Here is a 19,020-nt window from a genome sequence, read left to right as displayed (position 1 = left end):
GAGTATAAAAAAGTTATTTGACATAATCAATCAATGGCATTTATTGAGCACATACTATGTGCAGAGCACTGTACTAGGCACTTGAGAGAGCACAATATAAAAGAGTTGGTAAACACTGCCTGCCAACTATCCTCAAGAAGCTTACAGGCTACTGTGTGCAAAGCACTATATTAAGAACTTTGGAGAATATAATAGTCTGAGTAGGCACGATCCCTTTTATCTGAACTGACTCTGCTCTACCTTAGTGGGAAGGACTGTGCCCTGGTAGATAGAGCTGGGACCTGGGATTCAGAGTACCTGGGTTCTAATCCCAGCTCCTCCACTTACCTGCCGTGTGACCTTGGTCAAGTCACTTCAATTCTCTGGGCCTCAGTAGTTCCCTCGTCTGCCAAATGGGAATTCAATACCTGCTGCACCTCGTACTTACACCGTGACCCCATTGTGGAACTTGATTGTCTCGTGTCTACCCCAGCGATTAGTACAGTGCTTGGCCCATAGTAAGCTCGTAACGAATACCCCAATTGTCGTTATTATCCTTGATGTTGTCTACCCAACCTAAAGGGTTGTGTTCTGGCCCCAAGCCCCATGCAAGGATTACCCACCGCCAAATCTGGAAAGATTCACTTTAGTCAAAGCTAGAACTGCAGCTCCAGGGTGGGGAACGGAGGTGACGCAGACTTGTGAAAAGACCAGTCCCACAGGGCTTAGAGAAGCAACAAGGACGGTGTATAGAGCTCGGGCCTGGGAGTCAGAAGGCCATGGGTTCTAATCCCAGTTCCACCACTTGGACCTTGGTCAAGTCTTTTTCTGGGCCTCAGTGCCCTCCTCTATAAATTGGGAATTGACACTGTGAGCCCCTTGAGGGATACGGATTGTGTCCAACCTGGTTTGCTGGTATCTACCCCAATCCTCAGTACAGTGCCCGGCACATAGTAAGCACTTAAATCCGAAAAAAGATAATGGGGATTAAAACTGTGAGGCCCATGAGGGACATGGCCTTTGTCCAGCCTGATTTGCTCGTACGTACTCCGGCACTTAGTAGTGTCTGGCACATAGTAAGCCCTTAAATACAAAAAGAAAAATGGGGAGTTCAGACTGTGAACCCCACATGGGAGTCGGACTCTGTCCTACCTGATTAGCCTGTACCTTCTCCAAGGCTTAGTTCAGGGCTTGGCACCTAGTAACAAATACTATTTGAAAAAAAAATTTGCTTATGTTTCAGTTTCAACCCCCACATCGGGCTCGGTGAGGAGAGCAGTGTCATCAACTCTGCTCTACAATCTCTAACATCTGCAATGATGAAACTCCTTCTAGGTTATTATTCTAATTTCCCCTGCCCACCACCAGCCCCCCTCCCAGATCATTTCATCTCTGTGCTCTCTACTTGGGTATGTAAGCTCAGAACAAGGCCTCTGATATCCCACTGCAGTAGCTCTGAACCTCATCTCATTTTTCTTCTTATGTTTCGTAGCACATGATGAACTGTTTTGATTTTCAGTTAGTATAAAAACAGCAAACTCAGGCCTTTACAAAGTATTCTGAGGCACCACATTACCAGGAAGCTTAAATAAATGCCAATCGAAGTAAATAAAACAATCGGCGGTAGAGAAGACATCATTTGACAGAAAACAACAACGGGTTCAGTCCAACTGTCATCCTACATGGAGTCCACAGCTAAAAGACAGTTACTGCCAGCCGTTCTGAATTGTCTGATAATGTTTGGAAGAACAAATGGGAAATCACCAGGAAATACATAATTTTATAAATGGCTCCAAAAGGGGAAGAGGATATAAAAAAAGGAAGTACGCCACTCCCTTCTCAATCTCATTTAATATAAAAAATCCAAAAAAAAATAGGAAGAGATATTACAGATGAATTTCTCCCCTGACTTTTATGGCAAGAGATGTAACATATAAGAGAGCTGTAAAGATGATGTGAATTATGCCTGGATTTGATGCTTAGCCTTGCAATGGGAAAAAAAATTCATGTTCTGTCTTTTCTCTGCACTCTGTGTGTGTGTGTATTTATATATATAAATACATATAACATATATACACATATATTATATATATATATATATACACATGTACAGGCGAAAGAGTTGTGATGTGTTCTTTGAAAACATGACTGTATCATGAATAGCTGTATCACTCATTCATTCATTCATTCAATCATATTTATTGAGCACTTACTGTGAGCAGAGCACTGTACTAATCGCTTAGAAAGTACGATTCAGCAATAAAGAGAGACAATTCCGGCCCATGCTGGGCTTACAGTTTAGAAGGGGGGAGATAGGCATCAATGTAAATAAATAGAATTACATAAATGATAATGATAATAATAAATAAACAAGTAAACAGGCATCAGTATAAATAGAATTGTAGATATATGCATGAGAAGCTGTGTGGCTTAATGGAAAGAGCCCGGGCTTGGGAGTCAGAGGTCATGGGTTCTAATCCCAGATCCACCACTTATCAGCAGTGTGACTTTGGGCGAGTCACTTAACTTCTCTGTGCCTCAGTTACCTCATCTGTAAAATGGGGATTAAGACTGTGAGCCCCACGTGGCACAACCTGATTACCTTGTATCAACCAGAGCGCTTAGAACAGTGTTCTGCATATAGTAAGCACTTAACAAATACCATTATTCTTATTATTTCATATATACATAAGTGCTGTGGAGAGGAGGCGGGCGGGAAGGGTAAAGGGAGCGAGTTGAGGTGACGCAGAAGGGAGGGCGAGCTGAGGAAAAGTGGGGCTTAGTCTGGGAAGGCTTCTTGGAAGAGATGGGCCTTCAGTAGGGCTTTGAAGGAGGGGAAGAGTAATTGTTTGGCAGATGGGAGGAGGGAGGGCCTTCCAGACCAGAGGTAGGACGTGGGCCAGGGGTCACCAGCAGGACAGGCGTGAACGAGGCCCAGTGAGGAGGTGAGCGGCACCGGAGGAGTAGAGTGTGCGGGCTGGGCTGGAGAAGGAGAGAAGGGAGGTGAGGTAGGAGGGAATAAGGGGATGGAGAACTGTGAAGCCAATAGTGAAGAGTTTTTGTATCGTGAGGTACATTTTCCAATAGACTTGCATGATATAAATTAGGATCTGTTCCCAAACCTCTGGAAATGTGTGAAAATCCTTTTTAGGCTCTATGCAGCTAGATTAAGCAACACTAAAATATATCTTAATCTTTGTTAAACTAATTCCAAACCATAACACCACAATAACTGAAACATTGCAGTATAATAATGAAACTTTGCAGGCTGCTGTGAAAAAAGTTTGTTCTGCTGACTGTAGTGGTGGTTTTTCATATTTAGTGAAAAATTTACTCAGTTTAGATTAAACCACAGTTTTCTTCTGTTTTCATAAGGTATCTTGTGGCAGATCAATTCCTTGTAGAGAAGCAGCGTGGACTCACGGGAAGACCACAGGCCTTGGAGTCGGAAACCCTGGGTTCTAATCCCGGCTCAACCCCTTAACCTGCTGTATGACTTTGGCCGAGTCACAGTTTCTCCGTGCCTCAGTTTCTTCATGCCTCAGTTTCTTCATCTATAAAATAGGGATTAGATACTTCTCCCTCCCCGTTAAAATGTAAGCCCCAAACCGACACAGGGAAGGGATCTGATCAGATTCTATCTACTCCAGGGCTTAGGAGAGTATTTACCACATAGTAAGCACTTAACAAAAACCACAACTATTATTATTATTCCCAACACCCCTTCACACTTTCAAATTCCTCTCTACATAAGGATCCTTCCCCAGTTATTTTTATAAATCCATCTAGTTTCTTTAAACATAATATAAGAATTTTTCTTTTTTGTCTTTGAATCTCACCGTATTAGCAAGTGATGGAAAGCCTTAACTTTTGTTTTCTTTTTTCAATGGTATTTGTTAAGCTCTTACTATATGCCAGCCACCATACTAAATTTGGGGGTAGATCCAAGCTACCCAGTTAGGACACAGCCCATGTTCCAACTTGGCCTCACAATCTTAATCCCCCTTTAACGGATGAGGTAACTGACGCACCGAGAAGTGAAGTGACTTGCCCAAGGTCACATGGCAGACAAGAGCCAGAGTTGAGATTAGAACCCAGGGCCTCTGACTACTCCTGGACCAGGGCTCCTTCCATTAGGCCACACTGCTTCTAAACCTGAAGAGTCCTTTGAATTGAAGTCAAATGGGCTACCAATTTTGGAAACCTGCAATAATGCACTGGAATGTCGAGGTTTAAATAACTACAACTGTATCCTCGGGTTGTATGTTTCGTGGGGTGGCTGTGACCTGGGGGAAGGATCAAACCATAATGGTTGTATTTCTGAGTTGCATATGTGTCTACCAGTTCTGTTGCATTGTACTCTCCCTGTCCCTCCATGGGGCTCACAGTCCAAAAAGAAGGGAGAACAGGTGTTGCAAACTCATTTTAGAGATGAGAAAACTGAGGCACAGAGGAGTGAAGTGACTTGCCCCAGGTCACACAGCAAAGTGGCAAGAACTTGCATTAGAATCCAGGTCCTCTGTCCCCTTGGCCTGTGGGGAGGGAATGGCATCCTCATGTTTTGTGTTGCCAAAGGAAAACCTTTAGTCTCATGAAGGACTGGCTCAAAATCTAGGGTCCAACCTGTCTTTAAAATCAACTACAGTTTGCTTATTTTTCACGTATGCAGACCTATTCCCTTCACTATCTCCTAGAAGAATATTCTGAAAAGAGCCAAGAGAGATGCTGTTGAGATATTCACATCAACTCATCTTACAAATACTCCTGGAAGAGTTCCAGTCCAAGGTTTTATTTCCGTGAAATTGACAGAAGACTAAATGTAAGTTCCAGCCTAATTTCCGGAAATATACATCTCCAGCATATATAGCATATGTTATTTAGGCATAAATAAGAAATATCCAACCAGCTGTTTCAGTCCTTGACAAATAACAGATCTTTACCGCTAATCGATATATGTATATATCACTAGTATATGCACATATGCTAGCTCTCCTCAGCTGAATTTTCCATCATCCATCTCCGTCTTCACGCTATTTCCGGGCTGCAGTCGAAAAGATAGGCACAAGATTGAAAAAAAGTTCAGTGGTAATATCTTCTGAGAAATCACCAATTAAAAATTGCATGTCTGGTCACCAGTGTACAGAATTATTATTTTTATTATTATTGTCATTATTATCACCTTCCTGGAGGGCAGGGGTTGGCACAGAACAAATTTCTCGTGGTCCCTATCCCTTGAGACCCTGGAATTTTATACATTTTTCATTTTGTTTTGTTTTGCTGTCTCCCCCTTTTAGACTGTGAGCCCGTTGTTGGGCAGGGGTTGTCTCTGTTGCTGAATTGTACATTCCAAGTGCTCAGTACAGTGCTCTGCACAAAGTAAGCGCTCAATAAATACGATTGAATGAATGAATAAATAAGCCACTGTAATGATCATGCAGAAGAGATGGTTCCCCTGTGACTTTTGTCCTTAAGGACTCCTTGTCCTCACACCTCCATGAACGAGAACCTAGTGTCATCTTTTCCCAGTTTATACCTTCCGTCACAGCTACTACCAAGCTAAAGATAGAGGGGGAAAAGAGATTGCCTGTACCTGGAAGCAGCATGGACTAAGTGGAAATCAATCCATCAGTGGTATTTATTGAATGCTTACTACGTTCTGAGCACTGTACTAAGCGCTTGGGAGAGTACACTACAGTAGAATTAGTAGACATGTTCCCTGACTATAACGAGCTTAAGCACAGGAGGGAGGGAGGGACATGAGACCTGGGTTCTTAGTACAGTGCCCAGCGTTTAATAATAATAATAATAATAATGATAATAATAATAATGGTATTTGTTAAGCGCTTACTATGTGCCAAGCATTGTTCTTAGTGCTGGGGTAGAAACAAGGGCTTCAGGTTGTCCCTCCTGGGGCTCACAGTCTTAATCCCCATTTCACTGATGAGATAACTGAGACGCAGAGAAGTTAAGTGGCTTGCCAAAGGTCATACAGCAGACAAGTGGCAGAGCAGGGATTAGAACCCACGTCTTCTGACTCCCAAACCCGTCCTCTTTCCACTGAGCCACACTGCTTCTCCTGACACATAGTAAGCACTTAACAAATACCATAATTCATTCATTCATTCATTCATTCATTCATCCCCACTCCACCACTTTCCGGCTGAATAACCTTGCACAAGTCACTTAACTTCTCTGTTGTTCAGTTTTCCCATCTGTAAAATGGGGCTTAAATACCCGTTCTCCCTTCCCCTTAGATTGTGAGATCCTTTTTTTTGACAGAGAAAGTGCATAATCTGATTGGATCTACTTCAGTGTTTAGTACAGTGTTTGGCACAAAGTAAACCCTTAACAAATGCTTCACATTACTATTAGCTAGGACTGCTAATCCCATGAAGATTGGAGGAAGGAAACCTGGCTTGAGGATACTCCATTTTCGACAGGGCAGTAATGGGAAATGAAGGGCTGAGGGAAAATCAGGCGGTAGGAAGAAAGCAAGTTATAGTAACAATAATAATAATAATTGAAGTATTTTACTGGTTAAGTACTTGCTATGTGCCAAGCACTGTTCTAAGCGTTAGGATAGATACAAGATCATCAGTTCCCCTGTGGGGTTAACAGTCTAAAATAAGAGGGAGAACACATTGACTTCCCACTTTGAAGATGAGGAAACTGAGTCACAGAGAATTAATATGGCTCATCCAAGGTCACCCAGGTCCCCCGACTCCCAGGTCCATGCTCTTTCTAGTAGGCCACACCGCTCCCAAGTTATTTGTCACTAAGGATGAAAATAATAATGTTGGTATTTGTTAAGCGTTCACTACGTGCAGAGCACTGTTCTAAGCGCTGGGGTAGACACAGGGGTTTCAGGTTGTCCCATGAGGGGCTCACAGTCTTCAAGCCCATTTTACAGATGAGGTATCTGAGGCACAGGGAAGTGAAGTGACTTGCCCACAGTCACACAACTGACAAGTGGCAGAGGCGGCATTCGAACCCATGACCTCTGACTCCAAAGCCCGGGCTCTTGCCACTGAGCCGATGAAAATCTCTTCGAGAGCCCTGATCGATCAATCCAACTGCCAATTTCCAACTGTACTGGGTCAGAACGAGATAGCTGGAGTAACGTCGCTGAATTTATGTTAGATTTATAATGAACTTCCATTCAGCACTTTCCCGTCTTATGGAGTAGAGCAAGGTAAAAACTGGGGACTGTCCAAAATTTAAACCACAATGATATGCTCGGGAAGATTTTTAAATAACAGAAGCCTGACAGGATCCTTGGTGTTGGATGCTGTTATAAGTGCTGAAATTATGTCTCACCCCGAGATTATCATCTCATAGTTCCAATGGGGCAGAATCACTAGAAAGGTTCTCTTTTGCTCATCCAGTGTATTTCGCAAATTTTGCCCAATTTCAGAATATCCTAACTGCTGAATTTTGGTCCAAATGTGGAAGTTGTTTTTCAGGAAGTAAACCGACTGCTGTACTTTCACCCTAGGATGGTTTTTAGAATTAATGCGGAGAGGGCACTTCTGTAGACCTCGGTGAGACAGAAGAAGGTCCAGGCTCCTCCCTGCCTTTCCCCGTGTCTTTTTTTTTTTTCTAAATGGTGTGTGGTAAGTGCTTGCTATGTGACATTAATGATGGGCTAGATACGAGATCCCCTCTCAGGGTGGCACTTGGGGAGTTTCCAGTCCTCTACCAGTCTCGACTACGGGAGGGAGAGTCAAGCAGAGGCCCGTCCGTTCCATTCTTAGCTCGGGCAGCGGCTAGCGAGTGGAAGACCATCTGCTACAAGTCAAAACTCACCCGTGCTCAGCAGCGGCATGGGAGAGAGTCGAGGGAGGAGACTCAAGTTTACCGCACGGAAGGAGACAGTGGTAAAAAACCTGCGTATTTTTACCGAGAAAACTCTGTGGATCCACTACCAGAATGATTGCAGATGGAGGTGTGGCGTTTTGGGAGAGACGTGTCCAGGGCGTCACAACGGGTCGGAGACGACTCGACGGCATAAGACAAGATACAAGATAACTAAGTTGGACACAGTCCATGTCCCACGTGGGGTTCACAGTCTCTATCCCCATTTTACTGATGAGGTAACTGAGGCCCAGAGGAGTGAAGTGATTTGCCTAAGGTCACACAGCGGACAAGTGGAGGAGTCGGGATTAGAGTTGAGGTCCTCTGACTTCCAGGCCCGTGCTCTTCCCACTAGGCCACTAGTGTCTTCCTAGAAGGCAGGAATCATCCCTCTTAAGTCTATTAAACTCTCCAGGTTATTAGGACGGAGCTCCCAGTACTTTCTTTCTTTCACTCATTCATTCAATCATACTTATTGAGCACTTACCGTGTGTCAAGCACTCGTGTGTCCTCGCCCAGGGCATATCTCAAATGGAAAGCAGGGTCACCCAGAATTTATCCACGTCCTCGCCCGCGGTAGAATGGCTGGAAAGGACTGGGTGAGTCGACTGCTGGGAAAACAAGCAGAGAGGCAGGATGGTCTAGTGGATACAGCACGGGCTTGGGAGTCAGAAGGACCTGGATTCTAATCCCAGCTCTGCTACTTATCTGCTGTGTGACCTCGAGCAAGTCGTTTCACTTCTCTGTGCCTCTGTCACTTCATCTGCAAAATGGTGATTAAGACTTTGAGCTCCATAGGGGACAGGGACTGTTTCTAACCTGATTACTTTGTATCTACTCCAGTGTTCGGAAAAGTGCATGGCACATAGTAGCGCTTAATAAGTATCATTAAAAAAAGCGGCAACTCCCTCCAATTTTCATTAACATTTATTGAATGCCTACTCTGTGCAGAACGCTTAGACTGTAAGCTCATCTCTAGACTGCAAACTCGTGGTGGGCAGGGAATGTATCTGTTTATTCTTTTATTGCACTCTCTCAAATGCTCAGTGCAGTGCTTGACACATGGTAAGAGCTCAATAAGTATTGAATGAATGAGTGAAAGAAAGAAAGTACTAGGAGCTCTGTACTAATAACTTAGGAGAGTTTAATAGACTTAAGAGGGATGATTCCTGCCTTCTAGGAAGGCACTAGTTAAAAAAGAGATGGTTAAAGACAGACACTAAAATAAATTACAAGTTATGGGAGGCAATGGAGTTTAAAGAAAGGAATGTAAGTGCCGTGGGCAGAGTGAGTGGGGTTTATTATCTCAGGGCTTATGGGGGTGGGTTCAGACGTACAGGAGACGTAATCGTTGGGGAAATAAGGTGGAGAGATGAGAGGCGAGCCAGAGACGGCTTCCTGGAGATGTGATTTTAGTAGGACTTTGACGATGGAGAGAGCAGTAATCCGATGGATTGATCCACATCCAGTTGCATTTATTAAGCGCTTAGCATGTGTAGAGCACTGTAATCAGAGCTTGAGAGAGTACCGCACAACAATAAACAGACACATTCCCTGCCCACAACGAGCTTTCAGTCTAGAAGGGGCAGACAGACATCAACACAGATAAATTAATTACACATAGGTACCTAAGTGGTGTGGGGCTGGGAGTGGGAAAGAGAAAAGGGAGCAAGTCGGGGAGACGCAGAAGGGAGTGGAAGATGAGGAAAAGTGGGGCTCAGTCTGGGGAGGGCTCTGGGAGGAGATGGGCCTTCAATAAGGCTTTGAAGAGGGGGAGAGTCACCGTCAGATGTGAGGAGGACGGGCATTCCAGGCCAGGGGCGGGACGTGGGCCAGGGGAGAGTGGCGAGATAGGCGAGATGGAGGCACAGTGAGAAGGTTGGCATTAAAGGAGCTAGATGTGCGGGCTGGGTTATAGAAAGAGAGAAGCAAGATGAGACAGGATGTGAAGGGGAGGTGTCCAACTTGATTATCATATAGTGCTTGACACATGGTAAACACTTCACAGATACCATAAAAACTCCCTCCCCCTCATGGAGAAGCAGCATGGTCTAGAGGATAGAGCACAGGCCTGGTAGGCAAAAGGTCATGGGTTCTAATCCTGGCTCCACCACCTGTCTGCTGTGTGATCTTGGGCATTCATTCATTCAATCGTATTTACTGAGCACTTACTATGTACAGAGCATGGTGCTAAGGGCTTGGCAGAGTACGATGTAACAATAAACAGACACATTCCCTGCCCACGACGAGCTTACAGTCTAGAGAGCATTCAGAGTGGGGTATAGGGTGGGCCAAAAGAGGGGATAGAGTGGAGAGTGTGGATGAGTTGGCTGGGAGTGAGACGTTGAGGGGGAATTGCTGTGGAGGCGGGGGGTGGGCCAGGAGTGAAAAAGGAAACAGGGATGTAGTGTGCAGGGCCTGGCTTACCAAATCGCCTTTCTGAATTTCTGGAATTTCAACTCATAACTGAGTGGTTCCAAAAAGTGCTCGCTTCCATTCTCCCTTCCTGTTTTTTTGATGGACCCATCTCTTTGACAGATTTATCATCTTCAGCTATTTGAGAACGCTTTCCTTTTCTCCTTCGACAGTTTGCCAGCAGGTTCAAAAGATCTGCAGGCCGGCAAAACTTTTTACAGGCACTCAACACTTTCATTAGCTCTGGCCAACCTTCCTGTGGGTCAGAAATTATAGGGGAAATATAAGGGAACACTAGGAGCCTGAAGAATCCCAATATTTCTGTTATAATGACCTTTACAGTGATCCAGAGCTTAGCGCAGTCCCCCAGCACTTAGAAGAGTTCTCGGCACACAGTAAGCGCTTAACAAATACATCGTCATTATTATTACGGTGCCTGGCATCTCTGTGCCATAGCAACGTCATCTGTAAAATAGGGATTGAGAATGTGAGCCCCATGTGGGGCAGGGACTGTGTCCGACCTGATTACGCTGTATCTACCCCACTGCTTTGAACAGCGCTTTGCACATAGTAAGTGCTCAGAAAATACCATAATTATCATTATATACCAATCTCCCCACCTTCAAAGCGTTATTACAAGTCACATCTCCTCCAAGATGTCTGACCAAGCCATCATTTCCCCTACTCCCTCAGCCTTCTGCATTACCCGTGCACTTGATTCTGTACCCTTTAGACCGTAAGCTTGTTGCGGGCAGAGAATTTATCTGTTACACTGTCGTATTCCACTCTCCCAAGAGCTTAGTACAGTGCTCCGTACATAGTAAGCGTTCAATAAATATGGCTGATTGACCGAGGAGGCGGAGATCCCTGGGAGCTGCAGTGGGGTGGGGGAGGCGATCACAATAATAATAATGTTGGTATTTGTTAAGCGCTTACTGTGTGCAGAGCACTGTTCTAAGCTCTGGGGTAGACACAGGGGAATCAGGTTGTCCCACGTGGGGCTCTCAGTCTTCATCCCCATTTGACAGATGAGGTAACTGAGGCCCAGAGAAGTGAAGTGACTTGCCCACAGTCACACAGCTGACAAGTGGCAGAGCCGGGATTCGCACTCATGACCTCTGACTCCAAAGCCCGTGCTCTTTCCACTGAGCCACGCTGGAGTTGCGACTCCGTCTGGCGTGAGACAGAGGAGGGGCAGCTAACTCCTGGCAGCATTCATTCATTCAGTTCAGTCATATTTATTAAGCGCTTACTGTGTGCAGAGCACTGTACTAAGCGCCTCTGAAAATACAACCATAAAGAGTGACAATCCCCGCCCACAACGAGCAGCATTTCCTGAGCGCTTACTGTGTGCAGAGCACTGTACTAAGCACTTGGGAGAGTACACTGAAATAACAGAACAGACACATTCCCTGCCCACAATGAGCTGATAGTCCAGAGTGGGAGACAGACGTTAATATATATAAATAAATGACAGATAAAGGCATAAATGCTGTGGGGCTGGGAGTGGGGGATGAATAAAGGGAGCAAGTCAAGGCAGCGCAGAAGGGAATGAGAGAAAAGGAAAAAGAGGCTTAGTCAGGGAAGGCCCCTTGGAGGAGATGTGCTTTCATTAAGGCTCTGAAGGTTGGGGAGAGTGATCATCTGTCAGATATGAAGACGGAGGGCATTCGAGACCCGAAGCGGGACGTGGGCAAGAGGTCGGCTGTGAGATAGACGATGCGGCACACGCCCGGAGGTGCCCAGGACATCCTGGGAGCAGAGCGGAGCGGGGCAAGAGGGGCCGGGCCGCAGGTTCCTGGATGATCGACACGGCCATCTGGTAGAGAGGCAAATTCCATGTCAGCGGACAAGGGCGGGGCTGGTTTCACACTAAGGTTTCCGTCCAAAAATATGACATGTTTCGAAGATCTATTTTTGACCCCAGGAACTTAGCTGTCACTTCCATTGCACTGTGCTCAGCTATTTTAATTAAGAATACGGCGAAGCCCAACCATCTGCGAGGTGGAAGTCAAGGCCGGATTCGGTGAGACCACTTGAAACCATCAGGGAGGTAACAAGTGAGTCCGATGAAACCCAAGTGCAAGATGCATCGGCATCATCATCATCATCACCACCACGATAGCATTTATCGAGTGTTTGTTTACCACGTGCAAAGCACTGGGAAGGATACAAAATAATCAGATTGGACATAGTCCCTGCCCCGCAGCGAGCTCACAGAGGGAGAAGTATTTTATTCCCCTTTTATAGATGATGAAACTGAGACACACGAAAATTAAGTGACTTGCCGAAGGTCACCCAACAGGAGGTCTTTCCAGACTGAGCCCCCCTTTTTCTTGGTTCCTCCTCCCCTTCCCATCGCCCCGAAACCCTCCCTCTGCTCTACCCCCCTCCCTGCCCCACAGCACTGGTGTATATATGTACATATTTATTATTCTATTTATTTTATTAATGGTGTGCATGTACCTATAATTCTATTTATTTATACCGATGCCATCGATGCCTGTTCACTTGTTTTGTTGTCTGTCTCCCCCCTTCTAGACCGTGAGCCCGTTATTGGGTAGGGATTGTCTCTGTTGCCAAACTGTACTTCGGAAGCGCTTAGTATAGTGTTCTTCACACAGTAAGCGCTCAACAAATATGGTGGAATGAACGAATGAAAGGAAAGTGGCAGAACCGGGATTAGAATCCTTGGTCCTCTCACTCTTAGGCCTGCACTTTATCCATTAGGCCAATTCACTGTGTGCTCTGCGTACAGTAAATGCTCAATAAATACCATCGATTGATCAGATAAATAATATATAAGCTACCTACGTATGGTTAAAGAATAAGCTGGTGCAGTCCGGATGGGAAGAACTCCCCTAATTCAGAGAGCTCTCCATCCCATGGGGAAGACGAGCATGGATTTCTTTGAGCCTCAGAGGAGTGGCTCTCTGAAACCTGGGTGCTACCTGTTCCATCGGGCACCCCAGATCTCAGAGTCACAGCGCGACGTCAGCACGGCGTAAGCTCGTTACGAGCAGGGAATGCGGCGGCTCTCCCAAGCGATTAGTGCGGTGCTCTGCACACGCTATGCATTCGGTACCTAGGACTGACTAAAGAAGCAGCGCGGTGTAGTGGAAAGAGCACGGGCCTGGGAGTCAGAAGGCTTTGCCACTTGTCTGCTGTGTGACCTTGGGCAAATCACCTCACTTCTCTGGGTCTCAGTTACCTCAGTGGTAAAATGGGGATTAAGACTGTGAGCCCCATGTGGGAAAGGGACTGGGTCCAACCTGATCGTCATGTATCTACCCAGCACTCAGGACAGTGCTTGGTACATAGCGACCGCTTAAAAAGTACGACTATTATTTTTATTATTATTAAAGGGACACATCTGGGTACGCTCATCGATGATGATCATGATACCAATGATTTGTTAAGCGTTTACTATGTGCCAAGCACTGTACTAAGTAGATATAAGATGATCTGGAGTAGATACAAGATAATCTGGTCCCAAATAACAATAATAATAATAATAATAATGATGGTACTCATTAAGAGCTTACTATGTTCCAAGCACTTTCTAAGCACTGGAATAGATACAAGCTAATCAGGTTGGACACAGTCCCTGTCCCACGTGGGGCTCACACTCTTAATCCCCATTTTACAGAAGAGGGAACTGAGGCCCAGAGAAGTGAATTGACTTGTCCAAGGTCACACCGCAGGTGAGTGGCCAAGACAGGATTAGAACTCAGCTCCTTCTGACTCCCAGGCCTATGCTCTTCCCACCAGATCAAGCTGTTCCTCTAAGAAAGTCCTTACCTGAGTCATAGGTAGCAGTAGGACCCTGGATATACTCTCAGGCATCAGAGTCAGAGGACCTGGGTTCGAATCCCAGCTCTGCCACTTGCCAACCCTGTGACTTTGGGCAAATCACTCCGCTTCTTTCCACCTCAGCTTCATCGTCTGTAAAATGTGGAATCGATAATGGTTCTCCCACCTACCATGACGCTGAGTCTCATATAGGTCAGGGTCTCCTCTGATTATCTTATATCTACCTCAGTACAGTGCTCAGCACAAATAAGTGCTTAATTAATACCACTGCTCTTATCATTATTATTACAGTAGCTTAATGCTGCTTTGGACACAAACCCAGCACTTTGCCTGAAAACCCGCAGACCCGGTGACTCAACCCAGCCTGAGATCGGATTCCCCACGATTAGCTGCAGAATGGCCCATCTCCAAGCACTCTGCCTTCTCCAATAAATAGTCTCTATTGAGTGCTTACCGTGTGCGGAGCAATGTACTAATCGCTTGGGAGACCACAGAAGCAGCGTGACCTAGCAGATAGAGTCCGGGCCTGGGAGTCAGAAGGACCTGGGTTCTAATCCCGGCTCGGCCAACTGTCTGCTGTGTGAGCTTGGGCAATCGCTTCTCCGGGTCTCAGCTACCTCAGGCGTAAAATGGGGATTAAGACTGTGAGCCCTGGGTGGGACAGGAACTGTGTTTAACCCAATTATCTTGTAGCTACCCCGGCACTCAGAACAGTCCCTGGCACTTAAAAAATACCTCAATAATGATAAAATTATTATTAGTGTCACAGTATAACACTATTACAGATCTGGTAGATACATTTTCTTCACACTTATCCTTTCTGATCAGGAGAGATCCCCGCTGCACTCAAACTTGCCACTTCTCACCTAGTAGCAAAACTTTACAGCCCTTTGAGAAAATCTGGAACTCAACCAACGACTAATCTTTAGCAACATGAATAATGTTAGTCTTCAAAAGAAAGAAAACACATTGGACCGATAGAGGGAAAATCAAGATATATATTTACTGTAAATTCTGGGCAGGGAACAAAGCCTATGAGCTGTTCCAAATCATTTTTATTTGTCATGCTTGTAAAGACTTTCCCAAATATTATATAGCGTCCTTTATCCTCTTTGCGTCCAGGTACGTTTTGCAGAAGAAATATTATTCCAGAGCTGCGGCCGTCTTTTACCTCGAAAGGAGGGCACATAGGAGACGAGAAGATTTGTGATTGACCAGCGCTGAAAACTGAGGCGATGTTTAGATGCTGAGCTAATATAATACTCTCTCTGATTTACTAATGAGATGATGTCAGAGGAAGAGTAATAACAAATACCACTTACTGGATTATTTCCATCTTCTTCTTGTTCTCCTGGCTCATCCTTTCCCTCTGGCATTGGATGGTTGCATCCAAAATGACCCTCAGAACAGAGTCAGCAATTCTCCAGCTACCCTCTCCCTGGATTATTCATGATGATTTTATTTTCACAATAACCTTGTCCCATTGCAACGTTGAGGTCTTTGATCCCAGGAAAGGTTAGTGAATCTCTGAAGAACGTTGCCTTTGAAAATATCATTTTCCCCGAAGGAGGAGAGGAAAAGTCTAGCTGAAAGGACTCGAGTCAACAGAGTCGAAGGCATCGTCCTCAGCCGATTACAACCAGCTTCAGTGGAGGCCGGCTTAGTTCTTCGGTTGAACAAAATGACGGTTAAGAGATGCTTTCTGGCTCTGACTAGACTTATCCTACTTCCGTGTTTGCTTGTTTTTGATGAGTCCTTTCAATATTTCCACCTCCTGCTTCCTGACTAACAGAAGAGCTCATTAGTCAATCTCGCTATTTCACTCATCACCCACGAGTACACAGCTGATTTCGTTTTGCCGGAGACCGTCTCTTCTTCCAGATCTGGAAGAAGAGATTTTGAGAGAACTAAGAGAACCCGAGAAGCAGCCTGGCCTAATGGAACGGACAGAGGCCTGGATGTCAGCGGAGCTGGGTTCTGATCCCGGCTCTGCCTCCGGCTTCTGTGTGACCTCGGGCAAGTCGCTTAAGTTCTCCGAGCCTCCGTTTCTTTATCTGGAAAATGGGGATTCATTCGATCATTCGGTCATATTTATTGAGCGCTTTGCACACTGTACTAAGCGCTTGGTAGAGTACAATTTGACAACAAACAGACACATTCCCTGCCCACAACGAGCTCACAGTCTAGGGGGATTAAATCCTACTCTCTCCTACTTAGACTATGAGCCCCACAGGGGACGGGGCACTATGCCAGGCCTGATTACCTGGCATTCACCCCAGAGTTTAGTATAGTTTTTGGCATATAGTCAACACCTAAGACGTGCCGCAATTAATTGATTAATCAGTTTAGAATCCTGAATGGAATAAGAAGATTAGACTCCATCCTTAAATTCCCTCTGCAACAGTGCCCCGAAGGACTGTCGAAAGAACAGCACGAAGCAACTAATGTCGATTCTCAGAGCTGATGGATCACCTAAAATACCTCATTTTTCTCTCTAATTCAGTCAACCGTATTTATTGAGCACTTACTGTTTGCAGAGCACCGTACTAAGCGCTTGGGAGAGTAGAGAAGCAGAGTGGCTTAGTGGACAGAGCCTGGGAGTCAGAAGGGTTCACATCTGGGCTCTGCTACATGTCTGCTGTGTAAACTTGGGCGAGTCACTTGACATCTCTGGGCCTCAGTTACTTCATCTATAAATTGGGGCGTAAGAGTGTGAGCCGCCTGTGGGGCAGGGATTGTGTCCAACCTGATTAAGCTGTATCTACCCCAGCGCTTAGAACATTCATTCAGTCATTCAATCATATTTATTGAGCGCTTACTGCGTGCAGAGCACTGTACTAAGCGCTTGGAAAGTACATTTTGACCACAAATAGAGACAATCCCCGTCCAGATATGGGCTCACAGTCTAGACTGGGGGAGACAGACAACAAAACAAAACAAGGAGACAGGCAACAGTAGCATCAATATGAATAGAATTATAGATGTGGGAGGCAGCATGGCTCAATGGAAAGACCCCGGGCTTGGGAGTCAGAGGTCATGGGTTCGAATCCCCGCTCTGCCACTTGTCAGCTGTGTGATTGTGGGCAAGTCACTTAACTTCTCTGTGCCTCAGTTGCCTCATCTGTAAAACGGGGATTAAGACTGTAAGCCTCATGTGGGACAACCTGGTGACCCTGTATCTCCCCCAGCGCTTAGAACAGCGCTCTGCACATAGTAAGCGCTTAACAAATACCAACATTAGCATTATTATTATTATTAGATATTTACGCATCATTAATAAAATCGAGTAATAAAGATGTACATATATACACAAGTGCTGTGGGGCAGGGAGGGAGGTAGAGCAGAAGGAGGGAGTCAGGGTGATGGGAAGGGGAGGAGGAGCCAAGGAAAAAGGGAGCTCGGCCGGGTAGACCTCCTAAAGGAGGGGAGATTTCAGTAGGGCTTTGAAGAGGGGAGAGTAATTGTTTGGCGGGTGTGAAGAGGGAGAGCACGTCAGGTCGGAGGGAGGACGTGGGCCAGGGGTCGACGGCGGGACAGGCGAGAACGAGGCACCGTGAGGAGGTTAGCGGCAGAGGAGCGGAGCGTGCGGGCTGGGCTGGAGCAGGAGAGAAGGGAGGTGAGGTAGGAGGGGGCAAGGCGATGGACAGCTTTGAAGTCAGTAGTGGGGCGTTTTTGACGCTTGGCACGTAGTAAGTGCTTTACAAGTACCATAATTATCGTTATTATTATTATTACGATGAAACAATGCGATAGACGACACATTCCCTGCCCACCACGAGCTTGGGAACTTAGTGTCTGTGAATCTATCCAGGCTTTTGTTTAGAGAAAGATCGAGATGAACTCCTTCACGGGGAGAGGCGTTCCCTTCTAAATCTGAGCAGTGCAAAAGAGCAAGTGAAATAATTCCAGGGAAAGAGAGGCGTCCCTTGGAGGATCGCCTGAAAACCCAATGATCTATCGGTCTGAAAAGACACAAGAGCAGAGGGCTTGTCCCAAGGCTTGTAGCTATTTCTACAGTATGAGTTTTCTTGAATGTGGGGTTTGGTTACAACATAAACTCTGCACTGTAGAGGCACTGGATATATTCTTAAATCTCTCCCCTACAAAAAATATTCACCAATTTTAATACAAACCTATTCTGCAGCATTAGGTTTGATATGGGCGGGGAAAGTGTCCGTTTATTGCCGTACTGTCTTCTCCCAAGAGCTTAGTACAGTGCTCTGCACACAGAAAGCACTCAGTAAATACAACTAAATGAATAATGAATTCCATTTAGTTTCTTCATTCGAAAAATAACCCGATTCCAATTCTGGAATGGTTCTAAAGGGTAAGAGACTGTTTCTTTTTCTTTTAAATGTCAATCATTCCTTCAATCACTGATATTCATTGAGTGCTTACTGTGTGCACTGCACTGTAATAAGCATTTGGAAGCATGACCTTGGGCTTGTCTTTGTACTTCTCTGTGCCTCAGTTTCCTAAACTGTAAAATGTGGATTCACTACCTGTCCTCCTTCCTACTTAGAGTGTGAGTCCCACGTGAGACAGGGACTGTGTCCAACCTGATTATCTACTATCTACCACCAGCACTTAGTACAGTGGTTTGCACATATTAACTGCTTAAGAAATACCACAATTATTATAATTAATATTATTTTTAACATTATTATAATCACAATAGAGTGGGTAGACAACAGAGTTATAGTAAAGTTGGAGAAGCGGCGTAACCTGGAAAAAGGAGGACCTGGGTTCTAGTCTTGGCTCTGCCACTGGTCTGCTGGGTGACCTTGGGCAAATCACGTAACTTCTCTGTGGCTCGGTTATCTCGTCTGTATAATGAGAATTGAGACCGTGAGCCCCATGCGAGACATAGACTATTTCCATCCTCATCTATCTCGCCACCGACCTCTTGCCTACGACCGGCCTCTGGCCTGGAACATCTTCCCTCCTCAAATCCCACAG

At 45.5% G+C, this 19,020-nt stretch overlaps 1 long non-coding RNA gene across 2 annotated transcripts in view; it reads right to left on the bottom strand.

The window, feature by feature from the left end:
* Window positions 1-4,766: 4,766 nt before the first annotated feature.
* The window catches only part of LOC114812112, an 86,937-nt gene continuing 72,683 nt past the window's right edge, over window positions 4,767-19,020 (bottom strand). The window contains exons 2-3 of one of the 2 annotated variants that reach the window (XR_003759766.1): window positions 8,321-8,444; window positions 4,767-5,020 (exon numbers count right to left, since the gene is read on the bottom strand). This is a non-coding gene — a long non-coding RNA (uncharacterized LOC114812112). The remainder of the gene's footprint in view (window positions 5,021-8,320; window positions 8,445-19,020) is intronic. The other variant, XR_003759767.1, reaches the window with a different exon arrangement.

Source organism: Ornithorhynchus anatinus, chromosome 1 (genome assembly GCF_004115215.2).
Source record: "Ornithorhynchus anatinus isolate Pmale09 chromosome 1, mOrnAna1.pri.v4, whole genome shotgun sequence".
NCBI classification, from domain to species: Eukaryota; Metazoa; Chordata; class Mammalia; order Monotremata; family Ornithorhynchidae; genus Ornithorhynchus; species Ornithorhynchus anatinus.
This window is presented reverse-complemented; position numbering and strand designations above follow the sequence as displayed.